Below are 19,619 nucleotides of genomic sequence, written 5' to 3' on the forward strand. Positions count from 1 at the left end.
TGCCTTGTCAATCTACATAAATAAGGACACTAGTACAATTTTAAACTAGTTTTTAACTAAACTAATAAAATGTCATGCTGAGGGTTCTCCTTCCAGTTAGAATATAGAAACTCACAAGAGAGTCATTCCTACTATAAAAATAAGAAAAAACTAGGCAAACTACAAAATCAATTTATAAATCCTGTAGAGAGCTGAGAACACAAATCTAAATAAATTCAAATCCGTAGAAGGACACACTCTCTCTAGGTAGATTGACCACTTCAACTCTAAGGCCATTGTGAACAAAGGGACAGACAACTCTATAAAACAATACAATGCACTAAAATCCAGAGGAGCCCCAAAGTAGAAGTAATCAATACAACCTAAAAATTTTTCCCTATGGAGCTTTCACAGAGTATGCAGCCGTGTGGATAAATCAAGGGGTGGACTAGAGAGGCAGAGTGAGATCTTCTGCAGAGTGGGAAGCCAAGTACACAGATATAAAGAAATTTCTATGATCTAGCTGTACTTAAATCCCAAGCTCTATGGTAGGGTGGAGACTGAATCCATCCTCAAAACACAGGAAACCAAAATTAACTATAGCTGTAACCCAGTTATGATTCAATTCCATATCACAATGAAGATATTAACCCCTAACTATTTTGGTATGTCTGAGGAGTTAGCATGCCTTTTTCCAGGAGAAAGCAGTTATAAACTTCATTCTCACTGTTCTTTTTATGTATAATATTCACATACAATATAAGTGTAAGGAATTCAAAGAATCATAAAAATGTGCAAGAGGAAGAAAAGTCAAAACAAACCCAAATAACCCAGATGTGGAAATTAGTAAAGACCTTATAATAAATCTTATAAAATTTTAAATATGGATTTAATGTATTCTGTCCAAGAAACAGAAACTCTCAAATAAAGAGTCAAATGGAAATCCTCAAACTAAAAATTATAGTATCTGAAATGAAAAAGTTCACTTAATAAACTTAACAACATACAAGATATAGAAAAGAGCAATGAATTCAAGGGACCAATAGAAATTATCCAAACTAAAGCAGAGAGAAAAGAGAATTAAACAAACGAAAAATTTCAGGATTAGAAAGTCAGAGACCTGTGTGAAGCAATATCCAACAGACTAAAGAGAGATTTAAAAAAGAATGCGACAGCCCTGGCTGATTTTGCTCAATGGTTAGAGCGTCAGCCTGCGGTTCAGAGAGACCTGGGTTCGTTTCCCGCTAAGGGCACATACCTCGGTTGCAGTTTGTCCCTGGCCCTAGTTGGGGTTGTGCAGGAGGCAGCCACTCGATGTATCCCTTTCACGTCCATGTTTCTTTCTCTCTCTCTCTCCCTCTCTCTCTCCCCCACTCTATCTGAACAAAAATGAAAAATTGTCCTTGGGTGAAGATAAAAAAAAAAAAAAGAATGGAACAGAATATTTGAAGAGGTAACAAAAAATTTTTTCCAAATTTGATGTAAATATTAACTCACAGATTTTTTTTTAAAATCAGCAAACCATTAACAAAATAAATACAAAAAAGAAAAAAAAAAACTTGCACCTAGGTACATCATAATAAAAACTGCTTAAAATAAAAAATAGAAAAATTTAAAAAGTATCCAAAGAAAGCCTTAGCCAGTGTGGCTCGGTGATTAGAGTGTTGGCCCATACAACAAAGGGTCACAGGTTCAATTCCCGGCCCTGATGGGGGGGTGCATGCAGGAGGCAACCAATCATTGTGTCTCTCTCACATCAATGTTCCCCTCCATCCCTCCCACGCTATCTAAAAATCATTAGAAAATATCCTTCAGGGAGGATAAAAAGAAAAAATATCCTCAGGTGAAGATTAACAAAAGAAAAAAAAAAAGAATCAAAGCTACAGGACAATACAGTTACTGATATATTTTAACTGACGAAAGAAAAAACACTACCAACCTAGAATTATAAACCTTATAAACTACTCTTTAACATGAGGGTTAAAATAAAAATATTTTCAAATACACACTGAGAGAACTCATCACCAGCAGACATAAAAAACAAGACACACTAAAGGAACTTCTTCAGACTGAAATATAATGTCAAATGGAAGTCTGGATCTGCAGGAAAAAAGTGGAGTACCCCTAAAAAATGCTAGGAATCAGAAGAGTATATCCACTCGCCACTTCTTTTCAATAATGTACAGGAGGTAATAGCCAGTGCCATGAAGCAAGAAAAGGAACAGAAGGTATAAAAATTGGGAAGGGCCCTGGCCAGTTTGGCTCAGCTGTTAAAGCGTCAGCCCGTGGTCCAATGAGTTGTGGGTTCGATTCTGGTCAAGGGCACATACCTTGGTTGCAGTTTGTCCCAGGCTCTGGTCTAGTCTCCCTCCCTCAGTCCCTCCCACTCGATCTGAAAATAAACAGAAAAATATCCTCAAGTGAGGATTCCAAAAATAAATAAAATAAAAATAAAAATTGGGAAGGAAGAATTAATACTATCTCATTCTCAGAAATATGACCCTACACACAGAAGATTCAAAAGAACAGTCAAACTACTAAAATTGATCATTTAAGTTACCAAATTCAAATGACACAAGGTCGATATACACATGTCAAATTAATTGTAACTACTAACATGACATAATTGGAAAAATGAAATGTAAAAAAATACCATTTATAAAAGAATCAAATAACAACAAATACCTAGTAATGAAGTTAGAAAAAAGATTTGAAACACCTCTAAATGAAAACTACAAATCTTTGCTGAAAGATATTAAAGACAATCTCAATATAGAGACATACCATGATCGAGAATAGGAAGACTCAATATTTTTAAGATGCAAACTTTCTCCCAAGTCCACCTACAGATTCAACACACGACCAATTTAAATCTCAGCAAGTTATTTTGTGGATACTAACATACTGATTATAAAGTTTATTTGGAAAAACCCAGAATAGACAACATAAATTGAAGAAGAAAAACTACAGAACTTATAAAGCTACAGTTAGTATTGCCAAAAGAATAGACAAACAGATCAATGGGACAGAAAAGAAAGCCCAGAACTAGACCCACACAAGTACAGCCAACAGATCTCTGACAAAAGAGTAAGGCAGTTTCAATGGAGAAAGGATCATCTTTTTAAAAAATGGTGCTGGAATAACTGAACATCTACATTAAAAAAAAAAAAAAAATATACACAGGGTGTCCCAAAAAACTGTATACACAATTTGAATGATTATAACGTCAGTGTTTATTAACACAGTTCATTTTTGAAATTTACAAGAATCTACAGAAATGAATAATTTTTTTTTTTTTTGTCAATGCCTGTTTTCAAACTGATGACCATTCTGGTCCTCGCAATGCTAATAACTCAAAGCAATGAAATAGCAAACATCGAGAATCATTTTGTTCAGTATTTGTACACTTTCTCTTTCAATAGCTGCCCTCAATTTTTCGACTGTTGCTGATTTTGTACTGTAAACTTTATTTTTAATTATTACTTTTTATTGACACCAGGCTGGTGGAAACTTTATTTTTTATGTATCCCCATAAAAAAAGTCTAGTGGATAGCCAGGCCAGTGCGGCTCAGTGGACTGAGCATCGTCCTATGGACTAAGGTCCAGGTTCGACTCCTGGTCAGGGCACATGGCTGGGTTTCAGGCTCAACCCTCAGTAGGGGGCGTGCAGGAGGAAGCCGATTGATGTTTCTCTCTCACATGGATGTTTCTCTCTCTCATCTCCCTTCCACTCTCTATAAAAAAAATCAATAAAAACACATATTTTTTTTTAAAGTCTAGTGAATAAATTATCTTTGTTCAAAGCTTAGTCTGGCTTCATCCATTATTTTAAATCACTTAAACCTGAAAAGGAGTGAAAATTAAGTGAGTTATCAGCTGTTAAAGTATAGGGGGGCACCCTACACATACACACACAAACCTTACACCTATCACAAAAATTAACTCAAAATGTATCACAGACCTAAATGTAAAACAAAAACTACAAAACTTGAACATAGCATAGAAGGAAAATCTTGATAATCTTGAGTTTGGTAATCAATTTTTAAATACAATGCCAAAAGCAAAAGCCATGAAAAAAAAAATAAGTTGGACTTCATTAAAATCAAACTCAGCTCTGCAGAAGACACTGTTAATAAAAATGAAAAGACAAGCCACAGACTGAGAGAAAAGATTTACAAAACATATACCTAATAAAGGATTGATATTAAAAATATAAAAAGAACTCTTAAAACTTAAGAAAAAGAGCCCTGGCCAGTTTGGCTCAGTGGTTAGAGCATCGGCCTGCGGTCTGGAGAGACCCAGGTTCAGTTCCCGCTAAGGGCACGTACTTCGGTTGCAGTTTGTCCCCGGCCCTGGTTGGTCGTGCGGGTGGCAGCCACTCGATGTGTCCCTTCACGTCGATGTTTCTCACTCTCTCTCCCTTCCTCTCTCTCCCTCTCACTCTATCTGTGCAAAAAATGGAAAAATATCCTCAGGTGAGGATAAAAAAAAAAAAAAACTTAAGAAAAAGAAAACCACCCAATTAAAAAGGGCAAAATGGGATCACTGGGTCAAATGGCAATTCAATTTTTAATTTTTTGAGGTAACAATTCTAGGAATCACCCTAAGAAGCCTGAAACACCAATCAGGAAGAATATATGTATCCCCATGTTCGTAGCAGCACTATTTACAACAGCTAAGATCTGGAAACAACCTAAATGTCCATGAGTAGACAAATGAATAAAAAAGCTGTAGTACATATACACAATGGAGTACTATGCAGCTGTAAGAAAGAAAGATCTCTTATCCTTTTAGGTGACATGGAGAGACCTGTAAAGTATTATCCTAAGCAAAACAAGCCAAACAGAGAAACACAAGTATCATATGCTCTCACTTATTTGTGGAATATAATGAACATAACAGTCTGAGGAATGGGATAGTACCAGGGACGTGGAAGTGGGGTACAGATTGACAATCCCCAGAAGAGGGGATAGTGGGGGAGAGATAAACCACAACTTATATGCATGTATGCATGAACAATGGACATGGACAACAAAGCTGGGGGCGTGGAGGGGGGAATCAGTGGAGGAAAAAGGAGAAACATCTGTAACAAAAATAAATTAATTAAAAAATATATTAATTTTTAAAATAAATAAAAAATAAAAAGGGCAAAACGGGACCCTGGCCAGTATGGCTCAGCGGTTGGTCCGTCAGTTGGCCCTTGGACCGAGGAGTTGAGAGATGGATTTCCTGACAGACGTGCATTGAGGGTCTGAGCCCCAGTCAGGGTCATGCGGGAAGCACCAGCCAATTGATGTGTGTCTCTCACATCAATGTTTCTCTCCCTCCCTCCCTTCTTCCCACTCTATCTGAAAAAATCAATGAAGAGGTATCCTCAGGTGAGGATTAAAAATAAATTTAAAAAATGGGCCCTGGCCAGTTTGGCTCAGCGGTTAGAGCGTCGGCCTGCGGTCTGGAGAGACCCGGGTTCGGTTCCCGCTAAGGGCACGTACTTCGGTTGCAGTTTGTCCCTGGCCCTGGTTGGTCATGCGGGTGGCAGCCACTCGATGTGTCCCTTCACGTCGATGTTTCTGTCTGTCTCTCCCTTCCTCTCTTTCCCTCCCACTCTATCTGTACAAAAAATGGAAAAATATCCTCGGGTGAGGATAAAAAAAAAAAAAAAAAGGGGGGGGGAAGAACTGGACACCTCACCAAAGCAGATATACAGATGGCAAGTAAGCATATGAAAAGGTGCTCAATAGCATGTCATTAGAGAATTGAAAATTAAAGCAACAGCCCAGCTGGTGTGGCTCATTGGATTAAGTGTCATCCCTGGACTGAGAGGTCCCAGTTCCATTCCTAGTCAGGGCACATGCCCAAGTTGCAGGCTCGATCCCTGGTGGGGGGCATGCAGAAGGCAGACCATCGATGTTTCTCTCTCACATAGATGTTTCTATCTCTTTCTCCCTTCCTCTCTCTAAAAAAAAAAAAAATCAATAAAAACATATTAAAAAAAAGAAAATTAAAACAGTGGGATGGTACTACACACCTATTAGAATAGCAAAAATCCAAAACAACCTCAATAGCAAATGCTAGTGAGAATCTAGAAAGAGCAACAAGAATTCTCCTTCATTGCTGGTGGGAATGCAAAATAGTACAACAGATCTGGAAGACAATTTGGCAGTTTCTTATAAAACTAAACAGAGTCCAGCAATCTCACTTCTTGATATTTACCCAAATGAGTTGAAAACTTATATCTACACAAAAATATGTATACCAATGTTCATAACAGCTTTTATTCACAATTGCCAAAACTTTGAAGAAACCAAGATGTTCTTCTTTATTTTCTTTTAAGATTTAACCACTTTATATATTATATTTTTAATCCTCACCTGAGGATATATTTTTATTGATTTTAGAGAGAGAGGAAGGGAGAAAGAGAGACATCAATGTAAGAGAAAAAAATCAATTGGTTGCCTCCCAGACATGCCCCAACCGAGAATTAAACACACAACCTGAGTATGTGCCCTGATTGAGCAATGAACCCACAACCTTTTGGTGTATGGGACAATGCTCCAACTAACTGATCCACCTGGCCAGGGCACCAAGATGTTCTTCAAAAGGTGAATGGGCCGTGGCCGGTTTGCTCAGTGGTTAGAACATTGGCCCTCAAACTGAAGGGCCACGGGTTCGATTCTTCGTCAAGGGCACATACCTGGGTTGCAGGTTCAAGCCCCAGCCCTAATCAGGGTCAACTGGAGGCAACCAGTTGATGTGTCTTTCTCATGTCAATGTTTCTCTCTCTCTCTCTCTCTATCTCACACTCTTATCTAAAAATCAATGAAAATATATCCTTAGGTGAAGATTAACAACAATAAAAAAAGGTGAATGGGCCCTGGGCAGTGTGGCTCAGTTGATTGGGCGTCCTCTGGTACACTGAAGGGTTACCAGTTCAATTCCGGGTCAGGGCACATGCCCAGGTTTCAGGCTCAATTCCCAGAAGGGGGCGTGCAGGAGGTAGTTAATCAATGGTTGGCTCTCACATAAATGTTTCTCTCTCTCTTCCTCTCTCTCTAAAAATCAATTTTAAAAAATCTTTTATTTATTTATTTATTTTAATCCTCACCCGAGGACATTTTTCCATTTTTTGTTCAGATAGAGTGGGAGGGAGAAAGAAACATTGACGTGAAAGGGACACATCGAGTGGCTGCCACCCACACGACCCAACCAGAGCCGGGGACAAACTGTAACCGAGGTACGCGCCCTTAGCAGGAACCGGACCCGCAGGCCGACGCTCTAACCACTGAGCTAAATCGGCCAGGGCAAAAAATTCTTTTTTTAAAAAAAATATGGTAAATGGGGCCAGGATCAGGAGGAGGGTGTCTAGGGGGAAAAAGCAGAAACACCTATAACAAAAATAAATTAATAAAAATTGCAAAAAAAAAAAAGGTAAATGGCCTGGCCAGTTTGCCTCAGCAATTGGAGCGTCAGCCTGATAACCAAAGAGTCGCAGGTTCAATTCAGTCAAGGACACGTACCTCGGTTACGGTTCGTCCCTAGCTCTGGTTGGGTCGTACCGGAGGCAGCCAGTCAATGTCCCACTCTATCTGAAGATAGATAGATATCCTCGGTGGTTGAAGATTTTTTAAAAAAGGGGGGGCCCTGGCCAGTTTGGCTCAGTGGTTGGAGCGTCAGCCTGCAGACCAGAGAATCCCAGGTTCAGTTCCCACTAGGGGCATGTACCCCCCCCCCCAAAATAAGGTAAATTGGTAAACAAACTATGGTATCCATACACTATAATCATTAATCAGTGACAAAGTAAAATGAGCTAGCAAGCCATGAAAATACATGGAGGAACCTTAATTGTACATTACTAAATGAAAGAATCCAATCTGGGAAAGCTTCATACTGTTTTCCCCCAATTATATGACATTTTGGAAAAGGTAAAAATATAAAAAGAGTAAAAAGATCAGTTTTGCCATGGGTTTCAGAGGAGAGATGGAAAGATGAACAGGTGAAACATAGGACATTTTAAGAAAGTGAAAATATTCAGTATAACACTATAATGGTGGAGACATGTCTTCATACGTTTGTCAAGTCCCACAAGATGTACAACACAAGGAGTGAACCCTAATTAATAATGTATCAATATTGGTCATCAATTGTAACAACCAGATCACACTAATGCAAGATGTTAATAAAAGAGAAAATTAAAGGGATGAGGTGAAAAGGTATATGGGAACTCTCTGTACCTTTCTGCAAACCTAAAACTGCTTTTTAAAAAAGTCCATTAATTTAAATTAATTTTTAACATTTTTATAAAGTCATCGACCTGTACCTTAAGATTTAGGCATTTAACTATATGTGAGTTATACCTTAATTTTCAAAAATTAAATACCACACCATGGTTTAGATCTTTTATTTGAAAATAGAAAACTAAAGATATGTTTATGGTTTTTTTAAATGGGACAATATAGCCCTGGCCGGTTTGGCTCAGCGGTTAGAGCATCGGCCTGCGGTCCGGAGAGACCTGGGTTCGGTTCCTGCTAAGGGCATGTACCTTGGTTGCAGTTTGTCCCCAGCCCTGGTTGGTCGTGCGGGTGGCAGCTACTCGATGTGTCTCTTTCACGTCGATGTTTCTCTCTCTCTCTCTCTCTCTCTCTTACTCTCTCTCCCTCCCACTCTATCTGTGCAAAAAATGGAAAAATGTCTTCGGGTGAGGATAAAAAAATAATAATAAAATAAATAAATAAATAAAAAGAAAAAAATAAATGGGACAATATATGTTCTAAAAGTGCACATATATGTATACATATAAATGCATAGGTAACTACCTAAAAGATACCTACCAAACTGAAGAGCAGCACTAGGAAGGTTAATAGTATGAAAATACAGCACCACTGTTAAGGGAACAAGATGCAATATAAAACAATACTGGATGTCTTCATCTTTGTTAAGAGAATCTACATTAATATCTCAAAATGTTTTCTAAACCTTTAAAAATAAAACATCTTTGGTATAAGTTAACATTGGTCATATATCTTTTATCTGTAAATATTTTCACACTTACAAGGAATTTTATTTTATTTATTTATTTTATAATCCTCACCAGAGGATATTTTTACATTTATCTTCAGACAGAACAGGAGGGAGGGGGGGAAGAGAGAGAGAGAAACATCGATGTGAGAGAGACACATCAATTGCTTGCCACCCGCACGACCCCGACCAGGGCTGGGGACAAACCTCAACTAAGGTAGGTGCCCTTGGCCAGAATCGAACCCGAGACTCTCTGGTCCGTAGGCCGACTCTTAACTGCTGAGTCAAACCAGCCAGGGCTACAAGGAATTTTAAATCACTCAATGATGAATAACCAGGCAAGGAACAAGTACTATTTGCTGATTCATAGTTTATCAATAACTCCATCCTACAATGATTATGGTATTTCCATTGCACCCTCTTCTTTCATTACTTAGCTGACTCCTAGACTCCTTTCCTTCCCCACCAAAAAACCTACTGTAGAGTCTGATACTCTGGGTTCAACAGCATCCATTATTTCAGAATATGCAAAGAATTTATCTGAGATTACTATTATACATAGATAAACTACCAAAATTATCCCATACTTATCTTTTGTTTCTTACATTCTTTTGCACTATGCGTTTCTCTAGACAAAATTTAACTTCTGTTCAGTTGTTTGGGTCTACATTACTGCTGTTATAGACCAAACAGTGTTCCCCAAAAATTCACATGTTGAAGCCCTAATACCCAATGTATTTGGAGACAGGACCTCATTAAAGAGGTAATTATGCTTAAATAAGGTCACACGGGTGGGATCCTAATCCAAGAGGTCTGGTGTCCTTATTACAAAAAAGGAAGAGCCCTGGCTGGTTTGGCTCAGCAGTAGAGCATGGGCCCCAGGATCAATGAGTCAAGGGGTGCAATTCCGGCCAAGGGCATGTACCTCGGTTGCAGTTCAGCCCTGGCCCTGGCCAGGGTTATGAGGGAGGCAACCAGTCGATGTGTCCCTCTGACGTTGATTTTTTTCTCTCTCTCTCTTCCATTCTCTCCCTCTCTCTTCCTCTCACTCTATCTGATGACATATAGAAAAATATCCTCAGGTGAGGATTAAAAAAAAAAAGAGGAAGAGATACCAGGAATGCAAGTGCACAGAGAAAAGGCCATGTGAGGACACAAGCCAAAGAGAAACCCCAGGAGAATCCAAAACTGCCAATAATATCTTGATCTTGAAATTTCAGCCTCTCTGCAAAACTGTGAAAAAAATAAATCTCTGTCATTTAAGCCACTCAGTCTGTGATATTTTGTTATGGCAGTCCTAGCAAACTACTACAGCTATATAGCAATCTTCAGTACACAATTATTAATACACTTTGATTGACATTGTATTGTAATAAACTCCATAGGCTACAAACTCTAGTTTTCTGCCATTGTCTAAAAAATACAATGTCCTCACCCTGGCCGGTTTGGCTCAGCAGTTAGAGCACTGGCCTGCTGAACAAAGAGTCACGGGTTCCATTCTCAGTCAAGGGCACATACCTGGGTTTCAGTTTTGATTCCTGGCTCTGGTCGAGGTTGTACAGGAGGTAGTCAATCGATGTTTCTCTCTTGCATTGTTTATCTCTTTCTCTCTCCCTCCCACCCTCCCACTCTATCTGAAAAAAAAAACAAAACAATGAAAGAATATCCTCGGATGAGGATTAAAAAAAAAAAAAAAAAAGGAAATACAACATCTTCTGTGTCTAGTGTCATATATATGTGACTTTCTTTTTCCAACAGAGCTTCAAATATTACACTCAAGTTCCTTTCTCTTCCATCCCCTCAACTGCAATCACCTCTGTCCTCTACTCTTAGTATTGACCACCACTGCCAGAGGCCTATTTACCAACACACTATCAAATTTGTAATCTAACATTTTTGTCACTTGCCACTCTGACAACTTTTCCCTCTCACTCACTCCTTTACCAGCTGCCTCAATGTATACTTCCAGCCTTGGCAGCTTTGACAATTAGAAGCATTACCCATCAATGAGAGCACTTCTGGTTATGAACAAACCATTAATATGCTGGGGTTTCTGTCGACTATTTCGCTTGTTGCTCACAACAGAAGGCATATGTGTGTGTGTGTGTGTGTGTGTGTGTGTGTTTTCCGTTGTAGTGTTTCCTCAGTTCAGAAAATTCAAATGTTAACTCTACGTAGAATATTAAAATGAAAAACACTGTTCTTCAAATACTATCAAGAGAGTCCAGCTTCATTGGTTACCATCAACAAAATATGTGCTAAGAGTTGATTTCTCTACTTAACTGATAAATTTGTGCTAATTTATCCAGTCTCTCTTCTCTGACCAATAATGTGCATTTTTGCAAAGCAATAGCCTTCTGAAGGTAGGAGTATGATCAGAGAACAGACTAACCTCTAAATGAAAAGCCTGAGGGATTCCCATATGTACAGAAATGTTAACCATATATTTTCATAAAATCTCCATTAACCATGTAGAGACCTTTGTTTTTGGCAATACAATTTAATGGGAAAAAACAAGGGTTTTATAGTCACACAGGGGTTCAGATCCTACTTTTAGCACTTACTAGATGTGTAATCCTGGGTAAATAATAAACCATCTTCCCTAAATGTCTGCATATTTATTGTAAGAAATCACCATAATTTCCTAACTCATAGTTACTAGGAAGTTAAATGTGATACTGTATATAAAATAACAATTGCTAAAAAATAGGTGCCTAATAAAGGTCTTTTGATTCATATTTAGTTAACATGGCAGATTTACTGAATTTTACTGTCTTTTATACAGTCAACAAAATTTTCCACTTCTTTTTCCAACACTTTTTAGTTCTCAAGTATCTGTATATGCTGTTAGTTTTCCCTGCCAAATAGCTTTTGAGTATTTTATGCCTTACTTGTCCTCTGTAACTGAAATACTTCTGCATGGCCCAAGGAGCAGAAATTCTATTCTGTACTGGGAACATAGAAATGAATGTGCAATACTAATTGCTCACATTCCTAGATCATAAATAAGCTCCCTAAAGTCAACGTATCTATCTGCTACTTACTACTAACATAACTTTGGAGCAAGCCATGCTCTCTCTCTGAACCATAATTTCTTCATATTCGAAAAGGAGTATCAATCTCCAATAATATGGCCAATTAATGATAACAAAATAACCACTGAAATTTTAAAAACTAAACAAAATAGAAAATATATGTTCTTAAAAGTATCAAAGAGCTGACATCAGCCCGCAGACCAAAGAGTCAAGGGTTCAATTCGGTCAAGGGCATGTACTGCAAGACCAAAACATAAGAGTAAGCAGGAATTGCAAGAGGTAAGCAGAGTGCTGAAGCCAAGTTAGCCACTGACTGAAGCCCAACTTGGGCTTTGGTTTTCATAGTCTCATAGAGATAAAAGCCATGCTGAGAGCCCTCCCTTGGTAGTAAGTCTCATAGACCTTATACCATACAACTAGAACCCATAAAATGAACCAAAGTAAACATGCTCTATTTTAACCTATCCCCTAAGATTGCAAGGAAAAGTTCCTTTGGCACTGAGCTTTAAAGAAAAAAGGAAAAGAAGAGGTCCTGATAAGTTATAATTTTTTCTGTAAAGGGCCAAATATAAGTACTTTAGGCTTTGGAGATCATATGGTATGTGTTGCAACCATTCAAATCTGTCATTATGACATGAAAACAGTCACAGACAATACAGAAAAAAACTATTTATGGGCACTAAAATTTGAGTTTCATGTCACAAAATATTATCCTTTTTCCCCCAATTATTTAAAAATGTTAAAACCAGCCCTAGTTGGTTTTGCTCAATGGTAGAGCACCATCAGCCCGAGGACCAAAGAGTCCTGGGTTTGTTTCGGTCATTAGCAAGTACCTGGGTTGTGGTTCGTCCCCGGCCCTAGTCAGGGTCATGCGGGAGGCAACCAACAGATGTGTCTCTCTCACATCAATGTTTCTCTCCCCCACTCATCTGAAGATAAAATGGAAAAAAGTATCCTTGGGTGAGGATTAAAAATAAATAAATAAAATAAAAAATAAATTAAAATGTTAAAACCATTCTTAAATTGCAACCTTACAAAAACAGGCAGTACAGGCCACAAGACACACACTGCCACCTCAGCTACCACTATCCTACACACACACACACACACACACACAGAGAAAGAGAGAGATTTGTGACCTTAATTCACATCACCTGGATAACACAAAAAGCCCAGATTACAGACATCAAGATGCATGTGCAAATGTCACAAATAATGTCCCAAGAAAAGGCATTATTTAGACCAAGCAAGAAGGAAACAAAGACCATGAAATGACAGAAGTATGAAAAAATTTCACATATAAATAATGATCATACACAAAATATAAAATAACTGTTTAATATTTAAAGGAATAAATAAGGCTTAAAATATATGAAAGGGACAAGAACCACAAAAAATTACTTGGAAGATTTGAAAGAGAACTAAAACAAATTTATAAAATCATAAAACACAACTGAAATTTAAAATAAAGTAGAATAGCCCTGGCTGGTGAGGCTCAGTGGACTGAGCAGTGACATCCCAGGGACTGAGAGGTCATTTGATTCCTGGTCAGGGCACATGCCTGGGTTTCAGGCTTTATCCCCAGTAGGGGGCGTGCAGGAGGCAGCCAATCAATGTTTCTTTCTCACATCGATGTTTCTCACTCTCCCTCCCTTCCTCTCTCTCTAAAAAAAATCAATAAAAACATATTTTAAAATAAAGTAGAATAGCTGAAGAGAAATCAATGAATTAAAAGACATATCTGACCATGGCCGGGTGGCTCAGTTGGTTGGAGTATCATCACGTACACCAAAAGGCTGCAGGTTCAATCCCAGTAAGGATGCATACGGGAGGCAACTAAATAATGTTTCTCTCTCCCCCTCTCTCTCCTTCCCTCTCTCCCTCCCCCCTTCCTCTCTCTCTAAAGTCAATAAAAACATAACCTCAGGTGAAGATTTAAAAAAATGTAAAGGAGCCCTGGTTTGCGTTATTCAGTGGTTAGAGCATCATCAGCCTGTACACCAAAGGGTCTCAGGTTAAATTCCCAGTCAAGGGCACATAACTGGGTTGCAGGTTTGACCCCTGGCCCCAGTAGAGGCACATGTAGGAGGCAACCAATCGATGTGTCTTTCTAACATAAATGTTTCTCTCTCTCTCTCTCTTTCTTCCTTCACCTTTCATTCTCTCTTAGAAAAAAAGAAATCAATGAAAATCCTCCGGTGAGGATTAACCAAAAAAAAAAGCAGCAGCAGCATATAAAGGAGCAAATCTAATATATATGTAAATCAGAGATCCAGAAAAAGAAGAGCACTGAAGTCATAACAGCTTTTCTTTAAAAACAAAAAGAAATCAGTAACAAAAAGATAACTAGGAATAACACATATACATCTTTAACACCAATATGTATCCCATCACATAAACTTCTGTAATGTGTCATTGATACTTTTCACTAAGTTCTCTCCCCCTTGAACTTGGATGGACTTTTGTAACTCTCTAGACCTATGATTTTGAAACTTTTCATCTCCTGGCACACATAAGCTAATTACAAAAAATCTGCGGTGCACTGAAAAATGTTTTTGGTGATCTGACGAAAAAATAGGTATAATTTTGATTCATTCACACTGGATAGCTATTGTTATGTTAGCTGTTGTCATTTTTTATTTGACAGTCTAAGGGAAAGAGGTCAGTGCCACTGACTAAATAATAAGATATTTCATGTTTTAAAAACTCTTGGGGCACACCAGTGTACCACAGCACATCAGCTGAAAACTGATGGTCTTCTAGGGGTGGGAAATGTCTGGCCACAGGCCATATAAGGCCCATGAAATCAATACCAGCTAACATCATAGGCCTGACCAAACATAGCAGGCTAATTTTTAAGTTGACAATTTTGTATGGCCTGAGAATGATGTTATAAATATCGAAATAGCCCTTGGCAGAAAAAAGGTTCCCCACCCCTAGTAGACCAAAAGAATGCAGTGAAGTAAGACTGAGTGATTTCTGAGGCTGTTACCATCATAATTAGGTAATTATCAATATTAATAAAAGGAAGAAAGCAAAGGGAAGGCCAGACATTATAAGCATGGTCATCTGGGCAGTTTCACCAGAAAGCTGCAACTTTATACTCCCCAGGGAACCAACCAGTCCACTCCCTGCAAATCACTGGGGGGAAAGAGTCCAACAAAGGGGAAATGCATGAATGTGCAATGAAGTTGGGGTGACACAGAAAAAGCAATTGCCTGTCAGTCTAACCTGGAAACAAAGATCATTGGCTAGGAGAGTGGATCCCAAAGCAAGCCCATGAAAATTTGGGAATACATAATCCCCAAAGGAATTCTTGATTTCTTGTTACTTTTGCTTTTCTCCTGTTTCTTTGCACTCCCCGTGTACCTCCAGAGCCATGTGGCCATAAAAGCCACAGGCCTTGTGGACCCCACATGCAATGGACTGCAACTGAGAACACAAGCTCACCTAGGTGACTTGAACCTGGACTGGGCTGTGCAAATATAGAGTGAAAACTCTGGGCACTGGCTTTGATCTTAGCCCTGCTAAAAAACAAAATGGAGCTTTTTCCAAGGCGGGAGGGAGGGAGATGGGACTTTGGAAACCCAGAGGTTTAATTTCATAGAAATAAAGCTTTCCACAATACCTCATCCCCCTATCAGGGTCTCAGGAAATTCTTATTCCCTCGGCACCCCAAGAGCTCCACTTCCATCAGCAACAGGTGGGGACACAGAGAGCACCCCACCGATAACAAGGCTAGGTCATAAACAGCAAACAGCAGCATGGCTTCCACCTGATGCTTTCTCCACTAGGAATTCCAGTGATCATACCGTAACAGCACTTAAAAAGCCTCATGGAAAAATCCACATAGAAAGGAACTGAAGCAGAACTACCAAGCTGAACCACTCCTGAATTCCAGACCCACATAAACTGTAAACAATAATGAGCCACTACGTTTTGGGCTTAAATTATGATGCTGCATAGATAACTAACATACTAGGAAATGCTCACATAGTTGTAAATTTAAAAATATAGTTCCAAATAATCCATGTGAAAAATAAGTAAATAGAAAATGTTTCGAACTACACTGTAACAAAAATACTACATTTCAAAACTTGTGAGATGCAGCTGAAGCAATATTCATAGAAAAATTTATATCCCTAAATAGGTATAATATAAAAAAGAAACCAATTAGGAAACCATCTATTCAGTAAGTTAGAAATAGAACAGCAAAATAAACCTTGGACAAGTAAAAGGAAATAATAGAAATGAGAAATAAAAAGAAAATATATACTAGAAAGGGCCAAGAGAAAGCCAAAAGTTGGATTTTTGAAAAAACTATATATTGGCAAACATCTTCTATCAAGATGATAAGTAAAAAAAAGGAAAGTTATTAGGAATGGAAAAGGGGGCAAAAACTACCAATACTGCATATATTACAATGGTTAAGAGGATAATTTAATTAAGATAAAATTGAAAAACAAATCCTAAAAAATACTAAATTTAGCAAAATTTACTCAAGAATACACAGAAAACCTGAATGGCTCCATTTATTTATTATTTGTTTAATCCTCACCGAAGGATGTGTTTACTGATTTTCTTTAGAGAGAGAAAGGGGACACAGAAAGAGAAACAGCGATACATTGATTGGTTGTATTCTGTAGGCACCCTGACCAAGGGATCGAACCCACAACTTTGGTATGTGCCCTGACTGGGAATCCAACCTGCAGCCTTTTGGTATAGGGGACAATGCTCCAACCAACTAAACCACCCAGCCAGGACCTGAATGATCCTGTTTAAAAAAACAAACAGCCTTGGCTGGTTTGGTTCAGCAGTTGGAACGTTAGCCTCAGATCTATGACTGGCGGGTTCAATCCCAGTAAAGGGCACGTACCTCGTACCTCGGTTGCAGTTTGGCCCCATCCCTGGTTGGGTCGTGTGGAAGACAACCAGTCAGTGTGTCTCTCTCACATCAATGTCTCTCTCTCTCCCTTTCTCTCCCTCCCTCCCTCCCTCCCACTCTATCTGATGATAAATAGAAAAATATCCTCCATTTAGGATTTATTTATTTTTTATTTTTTTATTTTTATTTTTAAATTTATTTATGTATGTATGTATGTGCATGCCCCCAGCAGGAACCGAACCCGGGACTCTCTGGTCCGCAAGCCGACGCTCCAACCGCTGAGCCAAACCAACCAGGGCATCGGGTTAGGATTTTAAAAAATAAACAAACAGCTCACTAGGTGTGGCTCAGTGGTTGAGCATCCACCCAAGCACCAAGAAGTAGTTGATTCAATTCCCGGTCAGGGTACATGCCCAGGTTGTGGACCAAATCCCCAGTGGGGGTCATGCAGGAGGCAGTGGAGTGATGTTCTCTCATATCAATGTTTCTATCTCTCCCTCTCCCTTCCTCTTTCTCTAAAATAAAAAAAAAAAAAATTTTTTTAAAGCCCTGGCCGGTTTGGCCCAGCGGTTAGAGCATTGGCCCGTAGACCAAAAACTTCCAGGTTCGATTCCAGCAAGGGCATATGCCTGATTTGCGGTTTGTCCCCAGCCCTGGACAGGGTAGTGCGGGAGGCAACCAATCAATATATCTCTCTCACATCGATGTCTCTCTCTCTTCTTCCCTCTCTCCCTCCCACTCTATCTGAGGATAAAAATGGAAAAATATCCTCTCATGAAGGTTAAAAAAAACACTTAATGACTCTAATAAAAAAATCTTCCCCAGAAAAAAAAATTCCCAAGCCACACTGCATTACCACCAGCAAGTTCTGCCAAATATTCAAGAAATAAATAATTCTATCTTAAATAAATTCTTCCCAATTTTTGGCATAACTCTAAAACCAAAAAACTCTGGCAGGGGCCAGACAAGTAAGAAAAATCATAAACTGATCTTTTTCCTGAATTTGAATGCAAAAATTCCAAGTAAATATTAGCAAATTAAATCCAGCAATATAAGTATAATATACTATAATCAAGTTAAGAATATCCCAGGAAAGTAAAGATAAATCTGATAATAATCAGAAACTCAATTAATATAATTGAATATATTTAAGAAAGCCATAAACATTCTATGTTTTTTAATGTCTCTAAAGGAATCTTAGCAAACTAGGAATAAAAGGAAACTTCTTTAATTGATAAAAGGCATCTACAAAAACCTACAGATTACTTAATGGAGAAGGTCTGAACATTTTCCTTTGAAATCAAGAACAAGAAAAGGTTGGCCCCTTTCTACTTCTATCAACATTATACTGGAGATACCAGGCAGCACAGAAAAGCAGAAAAAAATTAGAGGTATAAGGATTAGAAACAAGAGACAAAAATGTTATCTGCATATGATATAATTATATATTCAAAAAAAAAAGAAAAATCTACCAGTAATCTTTTATTAATCCTAAAATTTAACAGATATAAATCGATACTAGTTTTATATCTCTATATACCAGCAAAAACAATCAGTAAATATTTTTAAAATATCACTACTTACAACTGTATCTATGATAAAACAGGAAGTGCTCAAGAATAAATCTAACTAATAAGGTACAAAAGCTTTACTTAAAAAATGAGACATTATGAATCATTACAGAAATGAAAAGATATCCATGGTCATAGACCGAAAGACACAATGTTGGAAAAATGTCAGTTACCGCAAATTAATCTAGAGTCAATTCAATCTCAATAAAAATCCCAAATGCTGATTTTTTTTTATGTTGGATTATAGGTATTTTTCCTGCGGAATCTGACACAGTGATTCTAAAATACATATATGAGCCCTGGCCAGTTTGCCTCAATGGTTAGAGTGATGGCCCAAGGACCAATGAGTCGCAGGTATGATTCCCGTCAAGGGCATGTACCTCAGTTGCGGTTCCATCCTGGCCCTGGTAGAAGTCATGTAGGAGGCAGCCAATAGATGTGTCCCTCTTGCATCAATGTTTCTCTCTCTTCCTCTCCTTCCCTCCCACACTTTCTGAAGATAAATAGAAAAATATCCTCAGGTGAGGATTAAAAAAAATGCATACATGAAAATGCAACGGGGAAAAAACAGTCAAGACTCTTATGAAGAAAAACACAAAGTGAAAAGACTTGCCTTATCAGATATCACAACTTACTGAACTTTAAGTAGATGGTGTTACTAGTATAGGAATAAACAGACAGACCAATAGAATAGAGGAGCAAGTCCAGAAAAAGAACTACACAAATATGAATACTTGATATATGTGGTACTGCAGATCAGTGGAGAAAAGATGAACTTTTCAAAACAGATGCGAGGACAATCAGGTATCCCTTTAAAGTGGGAAAGAATGAAACTGAACCTCACATTACCCACAAGATCTATTCCAATATGTTTTTTTCTCCAAATTTTATTAATTTTTGTTACAGATGTTTCTCCTTGGCCCCCCCTAGACACCCTTCACCCCATCCCACCCTCCCACCCCCAGCATTGATGTCTATGTCCACTGGTTAGGCATATATGCATATAGGTTCTTTGGTTTATCTCATCCATCCCCCGCCTCACCCCCAACCCTAAAGTTTATCAGTCTGAACTGTACTGCTTTCTATTTCTCAGGATCTGTTTTGTTCATCAGCTTATTTTGTTCACTATATTCC

The 19,619-nt window shown here is 38.3% G+C and overlaps 1 protein-coding gene across 14 annotated transcripts in view; it reads right to left on the reverse strand.

Annotated features, from left to right (window-relative positions):
- Positions 1-19,619, reverse strand: part of MYO9A (myosin IXA) — a 341,194-nt gene that overhangs the window by 301,016 nt on the left and 20,559 nt on the right. For 12 of the 14 annotated variants that reach the window (XM_036243152.1, XM_036243103.1, XM_036243095.1 and 9 more), the window contains exon 1: positions 10,513-10,601. The exons of the other annotated variants lie outside the window; for them this stretch is intronic. The gene's annotated coding sequence lies outside the window, so the exon portion shown is untranslated. Of the gene's footprint in view, positions 1-10,512; positions 10,602-19,619 lie in introns of those variants that run through there. 14 annotated transcript variants of the gene reach the window in all.

This window comes from Molossus molossus, unplaced genomic scaffold (assembly GCF_014108415.1).
Source record: "Molossus molossus isolate mMolMol1 unplaced genomic scaffold, mMolMol1.p scaffold_m16_p_1, whole genome shotgun sequence".
In the NCBI taxonomy this organism is placed as follows: Eukaryota; Metazoa; Chordata; class Mammalia; order Chiroptera; family Molossidae; genus Molossus; species Molossus molossus.